We start from the raw sequence: 16,079 nt of genomic DNA, 5'->3' as shown, positions 1-16,079 counted from the left end.
CAAGGGGGAAGAGGAAGATACAGACTAGCTATGGAGGAGAGATGAAAGGGGAAGAAGGATTAGATAGAGACACAAAAATGTTAGCTAGAAAGAGATGAGGTAAAAAGACAAATAGAGCCAAGAGGGTTTAAGGTACGAGAAAGATGAATGGAGAAAAAATAGCCAAGAAAGTCGTCTATGTGAGAGAGACAAGGGAAAAAAGGATAGAGAGGGCAGGAAAGCACTAATTAGAAGAGAGATATGAAAGGAAGAGAGAAAGATGCAGGGAGGTATGTTCAAGATATAAGAGAGAGTGGAAAGAAAGGAAGATACAGATAAGAAAATAGTAACCATGGGAGAGAGATGAAGGATAAAAAGAATAGAGAGAGGCAGGAGAGCGCTAATTATAAGAGAGAAATGAAAGGAGGTGAGAAATAAACAAGGAGGAAAGTACAAGCTATAAGAGAGATAGTGGAAAGAAAGGAAGATACAAATAAGAAAGTAGGAGCTATGAGAGAGAGGTGAAGGATAAAAAGAATAGAGAGGGGCAGGAAAGTACTGATTATAAGAGAGAAATGAAAGTAGGAAAGAAAGAAGCAAGGAGGAATGTACAAGCTATAAGAGAGAGGAGGAAGAAAGGAAGACACGGTAAGAAAGTAGAAATGAGGGAGGAGGAGGATAAAAAGAATAGAGAGGGGCAGGAAAGTACTAATTATAAGAGAGAAATGAAAGGAGGGGACAAATATGCGAGGAGGAATGTACAAGCTATAAGAGAAAGAGGAGGTAGAAACGAAGATACAGGGAAGAAAGTAGTAGTTATGGGAGAGAGATGAAGGTTGAAAAGGATAGAGAGAGGCAGGAGAGTCCAAATTAGAAGAGAGAAATAAAATGAGGAGAGTAGGAAGCAGGGAGGAATTTACAAGCAATATAAGAGAGCGTGGAAAGAAAGGAAGATACAGGTAAGAAATTAGTAGCTTTGAGAGAGATGAAGGATAAAAAGGATAGAGAGAGGTAGGAAAGTATAAATTAGAAGAGATAATTGACAGGAGAGAAAGATGCAAGGAGGAATGTACAAGCTATAAGAGAGTGGAGGAAGAAACGAAGATACAGGGAAGAAAGAAGTAGTTATGGGAGAGAGATGAAGGATAAAAAGAATAGAGAGAGGCAGGAAAGTACTAATTATAAGGGAGAAATGAAAGGAGGAGACTAGGATGCAAGGAGGAATGTACAAGCTATAAGAGAGAGTGGAAAAAAAACGAAGATACAGGTAAGAGAGAGAGAGAGAGAGATGAAGGATAAAAAGGATTGAGAGGGGCAGGAAAGTACTAATCATAAGAGAGAAATGAAAGGAGGAGACTAGGATGCGAGGAGAAATGTACAAGCTATAAGAGAGAGAGGAGGAAGAAACGAAGATACAGGTAAGAAAGTAGTAGAAATGAAAGAGAGATGAAGGTGGGAGAAAGGAAGACACAGGCAGGAAAGTATCAGCCAAGTCTTTGCATTGTTCATCGCTGCGGAATCATAGAGCGCCCAGGACAGTGACGGGAAGTAATTAACACACTCACGAGCACCCAAACACACGTAATTAATTGGAACTGACACTGCACAGCGCCGTATAAATAGGTTCCGAACGTTCTGATGCGTCGCGTGATGTATTATTAGTTTTGGGGCGACGCGTACCACTGTTCAGGCCAGTCCAGCGGCATATCAGGTGTGTGTGTGTGTGTGTGTGTGTGTGTGTGTGTGTGTGTGTGTGTGTGTGTGTGTGTGTTATCAATGCTTTCCTCTCGTTCGTACATTTTTTAACTGCTATACGACTAATGTTACCACTACTACTACTAATAATAATAATAATAATTTTGCTACTACTACTACTACTACTACTACTACTACTACTACTACTACTACTACTACTACTACTACCATTACCACTACTACTCTCTCTCTTCTACATGTACCGGTGACAAAAATATGGTGATTAACGTAAAAAAACATGTCGTATTTGCACAGATATCTTTGGTTTTAGTCCGCTGAGCCTCCTATTTCAATACTCTTGCAGTCTGATTTCCTGCCACGATTAGCATATTGGCCCCTCTCCCTCTCCCTCTCTCTCCTCTCTCCCTCTCCCTCCCCTCTCCCTCCTCTCCCTTTTCCGGAACTTGCTCTCTATTCATTTTTACTCGTATCTCGTTGATGTATTTCGGTTCCTGGACATTAGTCTATTTTTCCTGGCCGACCCAGCAACGTTTATTTTCCGCGGCGATGCGAGTGTCGAGTTGTGATGGAGTGTGGCTGAACCGTCCCTAGTGCCCATACTAACTCTCTCTCTCTCTCTCTCTTTAATTTTTTCTTTCATTTTTTCTTTATTTCTCTCATTTCTTTTTCTCTCAATTTCTTTCTCTTTTCTTTCTTTTTCATTTTTCCTTCCCTTTTTCTTTCTTGTTTTCATTCTTTCTCACTTTCTCCTTTTTTATTTTTATTTTTATTTTGTTTTTCATTTTCTTGTTTTCTCTCTGTGTGTCTTTCTATTTTCCTCTCTCTCTCTCTCTCTCTCTCTCTCTCTCTCTCTCTCTCTCTCTCTCTCTCTCGCTCCTAGAGTTAAGCCTCTCTCCCACACTCAAGATCATTACCGCCTTCTAAGAGCATCAGTGTCTGGGAACAGTGTCAAGACGTCTTTCCTTTTTCTCGCTGCTCTTCTTTCACATAACGAAACTGGCTGAGGAAGAAAGTTTTGATACACTCCCACGTACGCCCAGGATAATGGTGATGTTTTACTTACCTGTGTGTGTGGGTGTGTGTGGGTGTGGGTGTAAGAGAGAGAGAGAGAGAGAGAGAGAGAGAGAGAGAGAGAGAGAGAGAGAGAGAGAGAGAGAGAGAGAGAGAGAGAGAGAGAGAGAGATGCCTCCACACAAACCTGTTCTCTTCTCACTCCTCCTTTTCCATCCCTTCCTCCTATCGTCCTCCCCCTCCTCCTCCTCGTCCTCCTGCTCCTCCTCCTCCTCCTCCTCCTCCTCCTCCTCCTTCCTTCTCTTCGTCATCCTGCTGCTGTAAAAAAGAGGCTTACTGTGAGTGGGAAGGCGGAAAGGGGGGCGGAAGGGGAGGAGGGAAAGAAGGAGGGAGCGGAAGAGGGACTTGCTGAGGGCTGGGAAGGGGGCTTACACGGCCGCGAGGAAAGTGGACTTACAAAGGGGATCGAACCGAAGACCTTCTGTAACCTGCTCCTCTGCACTTGATGTCTCTAATCCACTCAGCCACTCACTCCTTCTCCGCTGCCATCACCACCATCGCCACCACCACCGCCGCCGCCTCAGACTCACCCATTTAATTATGAAAAAAAGTGTGATTCTTCCTCTTTTCTTCTTTTTCTTCTTCGTTTTCTTCTTCTTTTGCTTCTTCTGCTTCTTCTTCTTCTTCTCCGCCTTCTTGCTCTTCTTCTTCTTTTCCTTCTTATTTTTCTTCTTATTTTTCTACTTCTTCTTTTTCTTCTTCTTCTTCTTCATCGCCTTCTTCCTATTCTTCTTCTGTTTCTTCTTCTTCTTCTTCTTCTTCTTCTTCTTCTTCTTCCTCCTCTTCTTCTTCTTCTTTTTCTTCTTCGTCGTCGTCGTCGTTGTCTTGTTCATCTTGTTCGTATATTTATTTTCGTATTGAGGTTCTTGCCCTTGTTTATTTTCCCTGTTTTCTCCTTTTGTCCTATTCCGCTCTATCTTTTTCATAGTTCTTGTGGTGTTTTTCTTGGTAGGTGTCAGGAGGGTAAGGAGGGAGGCGAGGCCTGGAGAAAACAACACTGGAGGGAAATAAAGGAAGGCTGGGGAAGAGAGCGAAGGAGGAAGGAAGATGGAAGGAGGAGGAGAGGGGAGAGAAAACACAAGAGAGAGAAAGAGAAAGGGAAAAACAAGGGCGAAGGAAGACCGAAAACAAGGGGACGAAAGATAGGATGAAGGGAGAAGGAAGGAGGAGAGAGGAAAGGGAAGGGAGAAATAAATAAGTGAAATAATAGAGAGAAAAGAGGAAACGGGAAGTATAAAGAAAGAGAAAAGAATATTAGGAAAGGTCAAGAGAGAGAGAGAGAGAGAGAGAGAGAGAGAGAGAGAGAGAGAGAGAGAGAGAGAGAGAGAGAGAGAGAGAGAGAGAGAGAGAGAGCACAAAGGAAGAACAGAACAATTAGCTATTTCATGAGTATAAGTCTGAGGATTAGCTTTGGCGTAGTCTTTATATTTATTGTACGGTCAATGGCCTAAAGCTGCTCAGTGGCGGAGGAGCTTTTGTGTCGAGTTCAGATGCGAGACTTAACGTGGAAAGCTCATAGAAAGATGCGGCGTGTGTCGTTGTGGCTTTTGTTAAACACACACACACACACACACACACACACACACACACACACACACACACACACACACACACACACACACACAGCCCGGTAGCTCAGGGGTAGAGCGTCTGGCTCACAACCAGAAGGACCGGGGTTCGATTCCCCGGCCGGGTGAAGATAAGTTGGGTTTATCTTCTTTCACGTGTAGCCCCTGTTCACCCAGCAGTGAGTAGGTACGCGACGTCAGGCAAGGAGTTGTGACCTCGTTGTCGCGGTGTGTTGTGTGTGAGTGGTCTCAGTCCTACCCAAAGATCGGTACTATGAGCTCTGTGCTCTTCCGTAGGGGAACGGCTGGCTGTCTCGAGAGAGACCCGCAGCAGACCAAGAGGTGAATTACACACACACACACACACACACACACACACACACACACACACACACACACACACACACACACACACACACTTGCAGTCTTTTGTTTTTTCCTTTTTTTTCCAGATTCGTTTTTTTTCCAGTCGGTTCTCTCTCATTTCTTTCCTATTTATTTTTCCTTGTTGTTGTTGTTGTTGTTGTTGTTGGTGGTGGTGGTGGTGGTGTTGTTGTTGTGCAGTTGTTGTTTTTGTGCTGTTCATCTTTTCTTTTCCTTTCCCTTTTTGTCATTCCTCATTATTATTATTATTATTATTATTATTATTATTATTATTATTATTATTATTATTATTATTATTATTATTATTATTATTATTATTATTATTATTATTATTATTATTATTACTACTACTACTACTACTGCATTGTTTCCTTCCATTTCTTCATTTTCTCTTTAATTTATTCACTCTATCTTCCTTCATTCGTGTCGTCATAATTCCTGTTTCCTTCTTTTCTTCCAGCCTTCCTTCCTTTCTTCATTCCTTCATTCATATTTTCATCTACTTTTACCACCCTTGTTCTCCTTCCCTCCAATCTTAACTTTTTAGGACACTCCCTTTAGTTTTCCTTCCTTCCTTCCGTCCTTCTTTCTTTCCTTCCTTCCTTCCTTCCTTCCTTCCTTCCTTCCTTCCTTTCTTTCTTTCTTTCATTCTTTCTTTCTTTCTTCCTTTCTTCCTTCTTCCCTTTATTCCTTCCTTCCTTCCTTCCTTCCTTCCTTCCTTCCTTCCCTTCCTTCCTTCCTTTCCTTTCCTCACTTATCTTTTTCATCATTCATATCTATCTCCACCATCTTCCTCCTTCTTACCCTCCCCCCTCTGACTTCGGTCCCTCCAATGTAAAAATCTATATCATCTCCCTTCACTGTGGTTTAACTTATCTTCCGTTCTTTTCACATATTTCTTAATCCCTCATCACTCACTCGCTCACTCACTCACTCACTCACTCGCTTCGTCGGTCTCTCTCTTTGTCACACACTTCATATTTCTCTCCACTTTATTTCTCTTGTGCTTCCATATCTTTCCTCTCAAGCTCTTCTTCCTCCTCCTCCTCCTCCTTCTCTTTGTTTGTCATCCTTCTTCTTCATCTTCGTCTTTGTCTTCGTCTCCCTCTTCTTCCCCGTTTTCCTCTTGCTCCATTTCCTCCTCTTTATATTTCTCCTCCTGCTTCTCTCTGTTCTCTACTCCTCTTCCTGCTCTTCCAATCTCCTCCACTCCATCACTGCTCCTCCTCTTCCTTCTCCTTCTCCACCACCTCTTCCTCCTCCATATGGTTCACGATAATAATACTCCGTTGTTTCGAATTCAGGAGGAGGAAAAGGAAGAGGAAGAGGAGGAGGAGGAGGTCTCGAGTTCCTGAATAATTTAGTCTCCATTAGAGATATTGGTGACGAGAACCGCTGGCGAATAATTCAAAATATCACCCTGGGAATGGACTCTGTTTAAAGCTCAACCTCTCTTATGTGGTGCTGTCTTGTGTCTGTTGTCTCCGCCTCTGTCTTTGTTTCCACTCTTCTCTCCTCCTTGTTCTTGTTGGTGTGTCTCTGTGTCCTTTGCTGATGTGTGCCTGTCTCTTTCTCCTCTTCTGCCGCTCTTTCTGTTTGTATATACCCAACGTTTCTTCTAGTTTGTCCGTGTCCGTGTGTTCTCCAGCTGTTTGCGTCTACCTCTGTGTCTGTGTCTGTTTTCGTCTTTTAGTGTTGCAATGAATCTGTCTATGATTTTTTTTTTTTTTTACAGAAAAGGAGATAGTTCAAGGGCGTGAAGAAAAAAAAACAATAATGAAAAAAAAAAGCCCGCTACAAAAAAAGCCCGCTACAAAAAGGAGGAATAGGAGGAATTTGTACTGAATGATCTAGAGTTGAAATGACAAAGTTTGAGCGGAGAGTGTAGTTTTACAGACAGAGGCGACGGCTGTAGCGCCATCAGGATCACGGAGAGGTTGGAACGATAGAATATTAAAAATGCCGAATTGATTTGACGCCATTCCTGACAGAAGTGTAAAAGGTATGAATGTCAGGAGCCGGAAGGGTTATCTATCTTTCGTGAGCTGCTTCTCTAACTTTGATACCCCGAACAGGCGTGACTGAAGCAGAAAGCATTTTAATATGACCACTAGAGCGAGTAAGTGGAATGTGTGCCTTCAATCCAGAGACTTTCACCTCCGTAACGCGCTGGGCACATACACACACACACACACAAACACACACACACACACACACACACACACACACACACACACACACACACACACACACACACACACACACACACACACACACACACACACAGAGGGGCGTCTTACCTGGAAGCCGTAATCAATCTACAGGGAATCATAAAAGTACCCCCTCAGGTCCTCCCGCCTAACTGAAGCATGTGTAATTAACGACGTTCACCGCGGCATCGCATCAAATTATTCCTGATGGAAGGAATCTCGCTGCCAGGAGGTCAGTCATGCAGCAACGAGCCGAGGCATCAATGGGGGAAGCAGGTCGGGAAAATATTGTAGTTGCATGTTGTTGTTCACACCAGTGGTTTTGCTTGTTAAGTTATTTATGATTTATTTGTTTGTTTGTTTGGCTGTTCGTTCGTTTGCTAGTTTGTGTTGTGCTTGGGGGGGACGCTTTGACGTTTTTCCAATCTGCTTGACACATTCATTTATTCACTGGTTCGTCACTGCTTGTCTGAACTTCTGGCCGAGTGATTCCCTCCGTCAGAAGTAATTAAATGCGATGCAGCGGCGAACGACGTTAATTACAGCGCGGGACCAATTATCGCGCGCCGTCCACACAAGAAATGGGGGAAAAACCCATCGGTACAGGAGCGTGGCGGGGCGAGGCGGGAACAACGATACCCGGCGGGGGCGTGAAGCGATCCTTTTTACGAGCTTTATAATTACTGCACTCACGCACCCACCCACCCACCCACCCACACACACACACACACACACACACACACACAGATACACACACACACACGGGCAGATAGGAAGAACGGATGACAGACAGACAGGAAAACAGACAGACAGACCTCACATATATAGATACATACACATTACACATATATACACATACACAGGCAGAGAGAAAGAAAGACAAAGACAGGAAAACAGGGATAAACAGGAAACAGAGGACAGACAGGCAGACAGATATACAGACAGACAGGCAGACAGAAAGACACTCACACACACACACACACACACACACACACACACGGGCAGATAGGAAGAACGGATGACAGACAGACAGGAAAACAGACAGAGACGCACAAACATAGATACATACATATATACACACCCAGACAGACAGAAGAACGGAAAACATTAAAACAGACAGACAACCACGCGCCCACGTACGAACACACATGCACACACACACGGGCAGATAGAGAGAACGGAAGACAGGAAGACAGTAAAACAAACAGACTGACACGTATATAGATACACACATACACACCCAGGTAGACAGAAAGAGACAGGAAGACAGGGAAAGAAAGAGAGACATACAGAAATACACACACACACACACACACACACACACACACACACACACACACACACGAGGTTTTTTTTTTGTCTTTGAAGTTGATTGATTTCCCTCTCTTCCTCTTTGGCAAGGAAATTGATAAAGTTTGTACTCATTGGAAAAAAAAAAAAGGAGAAGAGGTGACACTGAAACTAATATAACTTGAGACTAACTCTGGTAATTGCTGCGTATATACACCTGAGGTTAGAGTTTGTATGTATGTATGTATGTATGTTTGTATGTATGAATGTGTATCTTTCTACGGTAAAGATGGCAGTTCAAGGGCTTAACAATGACGAAAAAACGTTATACAGGGACGCTGAAGACTGAATGATTACTTTTTTATGTTTTTTTTTTTTTCCTAACGGGTACAGACCTTGAACGTGACAAAAAATTATGTATAGGTAAGTTATTCTGAAATTTGTAAATATGAAAATTTGCTTCACACGTCAATAGATTTATACAACCGAATGATTTTAACCTCACCTCTATTATTTATTTTCCCCTCATAGACAGTCTGCAGCACATATTGTCTATAAAATTAAATCTTTACTTCTCTTTTTTTTCTGTGGTAGATAATGAAGTCTCCAATATAATGATTACACAAAAGAACAAGAAAAGTTTGAAAAGTGTGGTCAGAGTAGGTTGGAGATGTGTGTGTATTGGATATGTGTACGTAAGGTATGTTTTTATGTATATTTAAAGTACATCACCTGCATTTTTACCATAGTCGTTGGTATTAGACGTGAACTAAGGCAAGGTGCTCAGGTAGACAAGGTGACAAGGACAGACAAGGTGTAAAGCAAGGCAAAGAAAGGTCTCCATCTGATAAATACTTCGTGATAGAAATAGTTTTGTCGGTCTCGGTGTGTTGATGCGATGGAAAGGCGAGGAAAAAGGGATACCGCACAAACACACACTAACACGAAAACCCTGAGCGCCCGAAATCATGCTAATTGTTATGAGCTTAGTAAAATGGCTCCCCCTCGCGCAGTATTTCCTGGAAGATTAAATAGAAGTGAGCACACGATTCCGACGCCAGCCAGGGAAAAAAATAATAAAAAGGAATGGGATGTAAAAAAAAAAGGGGGGGAGGAACAGCATCGCGTCCTGAAACCATTACAGTCATACACACACACACACACACACACACACACACACACACACACACACACACACACACACACAGACAAAACATGGTGCCAACTGTGTACGAGAAAAAAAAAGAGAAGTAAAGATTTAATTTTATAAAGACAATATGTGCTGCAGACTGTCTATGAGAGGAAGATAAGTAATAAAGGTGAGGTAAAAATATTCGGTTGTATAAATCTATTGACGTGTGAAGCAAACTTTCATATTTACAAACTTCAGAATAACTTACCTATACATAATTTTTTGTCACGTTCAAGGTCTGTACCCGTTAGGAAAAAAAAACACATAAAAAAGTAATCATTCAGTCTTGAGCGTCCCTGTATAACGTTTTTTCCTCATTATGTGCAAAGGCTCTCTATACACACACATGACGCGTTAGAAAAAAACAAAACAAAAAAAGTAATCATAAAGTCTTCAGCGTCCCTGTCTGAGCCCGTGAATATTGCGTCGATGTAAAAAGGTGTGACCCAAACGAGGAGGGTTAGGGCGCTCGGGGGAGATAAAAGGCTGTGATTTGACATTACCGGAGCGCTTTTTTATGGGCGAGCGGGATTGTCGGAAACGGTGGTCCGTAGAGGGAGGAAAAATTTAAATCTTCACTCTTTATTTTTTCAGGAGACTTGCTCAAAGGGAAAAAAATGTTATACCTTGAATATTATTTGTTTGGTATCTAGTTTGTCAGTATAATGTAGCGCTTGTGTAGGAATAAACAAGAAGATATCAGCCTTCTTTATTATTCCCATTAATATATCCGAAGGCATACTTAACGAGGAGGAAAACTAATGCAGGTGAAATGTTTGTGAAGTAAAGTTTAAGGGAGCAAAATATTCCTTCTTCTTCTTCTTCTTCTTCTTCTTCTTCTTCTTCTTCTTCTTCTTCTTCTTCTTCTTCCGCAGCATTATTATCCCGAAGAGTCTCCTCCATCTAACCCTGTCCTCCGCCACTTCAAGGTAGCAAAATATTCTTTCTCAGACTAATAAGGAAATAATATGAACCTTTGATATCTCTTTTAGTCAAACCCTGAAAACATACTTGGTGAGAAAGGGAAAATAAAATCAGACCCTACCGATATAAAGTGAGGTAAAGGTAAAGTTCGGCATACGTTATTACCTGCGCGTGGCCTCAGTGCTCATCTCCGTCCCAATGGCCCTTGAGCTTAAACAAAGTGAAGGATTGCCGAATAAAAGGTAATAACTGGTTCACGAATAAGGTAGAGTGGATGACTGGAAGACCTTAAGCCGATTATATAGTTGATGCGAATACCATTGAACGGCTTAAATGTAGGTTAGACAGATTTATAGATGGAGGGGTAAAGGTAAAGGTATTCTTCTCTTTACTGTTGGATTATAAAGGTCGACTGAATTATAGTAAGAAGGAAGAGGAAGACGAGGATGAGGAGGAGGAGCAAGAGAAGAAAAAGTACATAAAAATCACACAAAAGTACACAAAAGTCACACAAAAATACACAAAAGTCACACAAAAGTACACAAAAGACACACAAAAGTACACAAAAGTCACACATAACCTCGACGCTTATCTCCATCGTATAAGGAGCGATTTTGACTAGGAAAAGATAAAGGGAAAGTTAAGGACATACGCTGTAGTTCCGCATGGCCTCGGTGCTCATTTCCGTCGCATGGGAGAGGGGTTGGCAAATAAAAAAAATAAGGTAGAGATATAATTAATGGCATATACTATAGCTACACGCGGCCTCCCTCCTCATCTCCATTCTATAGGGAGGAGAGATGAGGAATCCCACGCACTCAGGAACTTCCACGTGCATTTCCTCTGCCTTTTTTGGTCTCCTTATAATCCGTACGTAAAATCTGGTTCACTAGCGCGGGAGTAAACTTTGCCAACTCTTTACCTCACGCAACAAAGGGACTGAAGGCAGGAGGAAAAGCTGTCTTGTTAGGGTATTCGGTAGAGTTTGCAAGTTTGGTTTTCATGGAGGGTTTTTTTTTTGTTGTTGTTGTTATTTTCTCTCGTGTGTGTCTCCTTGCGTGTGGTTGTGGTGACGTAACGGGGCATTTGGTTCGATATGTGTGTGTGTGTGTGTGTGTGTGTGTGTGTGTGTGTGTGTAGTTCCCTCATGGTCTGATCACGTACTGGACTCCCGATCGCCAGCCAGCACCCTTCCCGTTTTGTTTTTTTAAGCTTGGAACTACACTCTCTCTCTCTCTCTCTCTCTCTCTCTCTCTCTCTCTCTCTCTCTCTCTCTCTCTCATTCTCTCTCTCATCCCTGTTGGCTAATCTGGAGCATCAATATTTCGTTTTCAACACTGACGATAACAATCCGACATTAAGGTAAAATTAATCACGAACATTAAAGGATACACGTCATGCAGAAAAAAAAATATGAAAAATTTTGATCGAGGTTAATTCAATTAGCCCAGATAAAAGAGAATGTAACTAACCCCTGCCTGTCCCTCTCTGTCTATCCTTTTCCTACCCCTCTCACCCTCTCTCCCTCTCTCCCTCACTCTCTCTCGTCCATAGATCGTCGTTTGGGACTGAGCATTTGTTTGACCTTTTATAAACAAAAAAACAATATAATGGGTATAGAGCATAATCAAATAGAGATAATTGAGTGAGGCAAAAAAGCAGACAATAAAAACTAGCGGGGTAAAGTATATAAAAAAAAATATATGCTCTGTTTTCCATACGGGTGCATCATGTTACGAGTGTTCGAGAGAGAGAGAGAGAGAGAGAGAGAGAGAGAGAGAGAGAGAGAGAGAGAGAGAGAGAGAGAGAGAGAGAGAGAGAGAGAGACTAACTTTGAACAGACATACACACAGACAGACACGCAGACACATCCACGTTCCATAGTAGAAAGCCGACAGCTCACTACTTTTGAATTATAAAGGTCGACTGAATTATAGTAAGAAGGAAGAGGAAGACGAGAATTAGGAGGAGGAGGAAGAGGAGGAGGAGGAGGAGGAAGAGGAGAACAGGTTACAATTAAAGAGAGAGAGGGGAAGGGATTGGAAAGAGCAAGAGGAACGAATAAATATAATAATAGGGTTACCAGCGAGGAGGAAGAGAAGGAAAGGAAGAATGAGAGAAGGAAGAAGAATGAGAGGGAGATATGAGGTTAGAGAAAGCCGATCGAGAAGAGAGAGAGAGAGAGAGAGAGAGAGAGAGAGAGAGAGAGAGAGAGAGAGAGAGAGAGAGAGAGAGAGAGAGAGAGAGAGAGAGAGAGAAATGAAAGATGAAAGAGAGGAGAGTGAGGTTAGAGAAGAGGGAGAGAGAGAGAGAGAGAGAGAGAGAGAGAGAGAGAGAGAGAGAGAGAGAGAGAGAGAGAGAGAGAGAGAGAGAGAGAGAGAGAGAGAGAGAGAGAGAGAGAGAGAGAGAGAGAGAGAGAGAGAGAGAGAGAGAGAGAGAGAGAGAGAGAGAGAGGGTAAAATATATATAAGAAAGGACGAAATACAGTACAGAAAGAATGATAAATGTTGATAAAAGGAAAAAAAAGTGAAGAATGGAAAGAATAAGAGAGAGAGAGAGAGAGAGAGAGAGAGAGAGAGAGAGAGAGAGAGAGAGAGAGAGAGAGAGAGAGAGAGAGAGAGAGAGAGTAAAATATGTATCAGAAAGGACGAAATAAAGAACAGAAAGGATGATAAATATTGAGAAAGGAAAAAAAAAGGAAAGAATGGAAGAAATAAAAGAAAAATAGAGAAAATATAATAGAGTGAGAAAGTGAAATATATAAAAAAGAACTAAATAAAAAACAGAAATGATGATAAATATTGATAAAGGAAAAAAAAGTAAAGAATGGAAGGAATAAAAAACAAAGAGAAAGTATAAGAGAAAGGGAGAAAGTGAAATATATAAGAAGGAGCGAAATAAAGAACAGAAAGGATGATAAATATTGATAAAAGAGAGACGAATGAAAAAAGGAAGAAGAGAAAGAATGGAAGGAATAGTTAAAGAAAGAGAAAGAAAACATAGAAGAAAATGAGATGGAGTGAAAAAAACGATGAAAAATAAATAAATAAAAGGAAGATGAAGAAAAAAACTGAAGCAAGGAAATAAGACAAAAAATAAAAAGAGGAGATGAGAGTAAAAATAAAAAAGATGAAAAGTAAACAGTAAAAAAAAATAAGCTACAGTAAATACGTCTTGTTTACTTCCTTATTACAACATGACGTGAAGCGCGAGGACTCACACTCATAAATAATTCTCCTTTCCACTAAAACATTCACCGCTGAGCTACATACACACTCCCCGGCGTACCGCATAGGCCTAAGGGTACGGCCACACTACGACCGGTTTGCTGAGAGGGTGGAGGGTAGCGGAATGCCTAGCGGGTCAGAGGCAAGAACAAACACATTATCTAATACGAGTGGCCATACCGGACGCGGGTAGCGGGTTCTCTCCAAGCTACATTGACACTGACCCACCAACCGCTCACCCCCGCGCTTTTCCCCTGTCTCGCGCGGGTGTCACTTTATTGCCGTCTGAGTAGCTTTTGTATCCCCGGTCATTGTGTCAGCGCGTGTTTCATTATCCCGTTTTATTAGCAATCACATTTTTGCGCCGCTTTTGGCATTCCACTGTGGATGGCGCGCGCGTTCAAATCCATCACCAATTGACTCCATCACGTCAGCGCTTCACACAATTATGATCACGCTCGCCCGCCCGCCTGCCTGCTGACGCCTGACGCCCCTCGCCCCTGCTGTGATGTGATGCGCTGGGGTTGGAAGAGTAGGGGAAGGGAAGCGAGAGGAGGGGGTTGAATGTTATGCCACGTGTTGCAGTGGAATAGGATGGGATTGGTTGGGATTGAAAGCGTTGGGATGGGATGGGATTTTTTTCAATAAATTTGGATTCGATGGAATGTGTTGGAATTGAATAGGATGGAATATGCTGGAATGAAATAGGATGCCATGGAATTAGATAAGAGGTGTTGGAATGGAATAGGATGGGATAGGATGTGATGGAATGAAGTGGGAAGGGATGGGATGGGATCGGATATGTTGGAATGAAATGGGAAGGGATGGGATGGGATTGGATATGTTGGAATGAAATGGGAAGGGATGGGATGGGATTGGATATGTTGGAATGAAATGGGAAGGGATAGGGATGGGATTGGATGTGTTGGAATGAAATGGGAAGGGATGGGATGGGATTGGATATGTTGGAATGAAATGGGAAGGGATAGGGATGGGATTGGATGTGTTGGAATGAAATGGGAAGGGATGGGATGGGATTGGATATGTTGGAATGAAATGGGAAGGGATGGGATGGGATTGGATATGTTGGAATGAAATGGGAAGGGATAGGGATGGGATTGGATGTGTTGGAATGAAATGGGAAGGGATGGGATGGGATTGGATATGTTGGAATGAAATGGGAAGGGATAGGGATGGGAATGGATGTGTTAGAATTAAATGAGATGGGATGGAATGTGTTGAATTAAAATGAGAAGCGATAGAACTGGATGATATGTGTTAAAATGGGGTCGGATGTGATGGAATGTTCTGCGGTGAGTCGCGTCTTATTCTTTTTTTTCTCTGAAGCTGTAAAGAGTTGCATGGCGCCGGGTTTTCTTCGTCTTGTTCTATTTTCACTAATTATTATGTTCTGTGGTGAGTTACGTCGTACTAAACTCTATCCCTCTGAAGCTGTAAAGACTTGCATGGCGCCGGGTTTTCTTCGTCTTGTTCTATTTTCACTAATTATTATGTTCTGTGGTGAGTTACGTCGTACTAAACTCTATCCCTGTGAAGCTGTAAAGACTTGCATGGCGCCGGATTTTCTTCGTCTTGTTCTATTTTCACTAATAATTATAATCATGAGACAAAGACATACACAACATCAGCTGTACGTCTTCTGTGTCACGCCTTGTTGCCAGTCCCGTCTCGCCCGCTGAAGGCTTGACTGTAGCGCCGCCTCTAGGCCACGCGCGGCGCCCAGCCATGCCACGGTGGTCGCCGCTGCCTCGTCGGTTCTCAGCGGCCCATTACAGTGCATTGCTAACGAAGGTGAACAAGTTTTCTGCTTTATAGAAACATCCTCCATCCCTGTCTGTGTGTGTGTGTGTGTGTATGCGGCTGAGTGCCTGGCATTACACAAAGCGAATATTCTTTAACGCCTCGACGCCTTAGCTCTCATATTTGACACGGCTTTTGCAGGAGTGTTGGGCATTTTCAGGGCTAGTTCAATGACTCTGGTGGTAGACTGACCCTTCTTCTGTACTAGGAACTTAAAAAAACACTCATTTGAACCCGACTGATCTCCTTTCTGGCCTATGGAAACAGTTGATGTGAGGGGAGGAAGCGTCTGAGAACACCAACCCAGAACAGTAACGAGTAAACCGTTGGAGTCTTGTCGCGTCATTTGTAGCCCGTAAAGATAGCGGCTCCCCTCGGTCCGCCAGACGCCAATTAAAAGCTTCGTTTGGCCCCGGTGTGAGTGTCGCCCAGTTAGCAGTACAATGGACAACCGCCGCCTCGCATGTGTTTGTGTCCTCTTTGTTAACGCCCATTCCCCGCTAGTATATAGTTCACACACACACACACACACACACACACACACACACACAGCAAAGACCAGGAATGAAAAAAAATAAAACTGTTTGTGTTCCTCGTAACTGCCGCGACACCATCTTGCATCGTTATCGGGGGCTGGTCAGAGGAAAGAACCAGATGAAAATACTCTATTGGTCTTATATATCGTCACCCTCATAAA

At 42.6% G+C, this 16,079-nt stretch overlaps 1 protein-coding gene and 1 non-coding gene across 4 annotated transcripts in view; one reads left to right on the top strand and one right to left on the bottom strand.

Moving 5' to 3' along the window:
• LOC127003377 (uncharacterized) overlaps positions 1–16,079 on the bottom strand; it is a 128,204-nt gene that overhangs the window by 51,696 nt on the left and 60,429 nt on the right. The gene's annotated exons all lie outside the window — the stretch shown is intronic.
• Positions 4,391–4,463, top strand: Trnav-cac (transfer RNA valine (anticodon CAC)). Its single transcript has one exon. It is a non-coding gene; the product is annotated as a tRNA-Val (tRNA).

The sequence above is a fragment of the Eriocheir sinensis genome, chromosome 25, assembly GCF_024679095.1.
Source record: "Eriocheir sinensis breed Jianghai 21 chromosome 25, ASM2467909v1, whole genome shotgun sequence".
Lineage (NCBI taxonomy): Eukaryota > Metazoa > Arthropoda > Malacostraca > Decapoda > Varunidae > Eriocheir > Eriocheir sinensis.
This window is presented reverse-complemented; position numbering and strand designations above follow the sequence as displayed.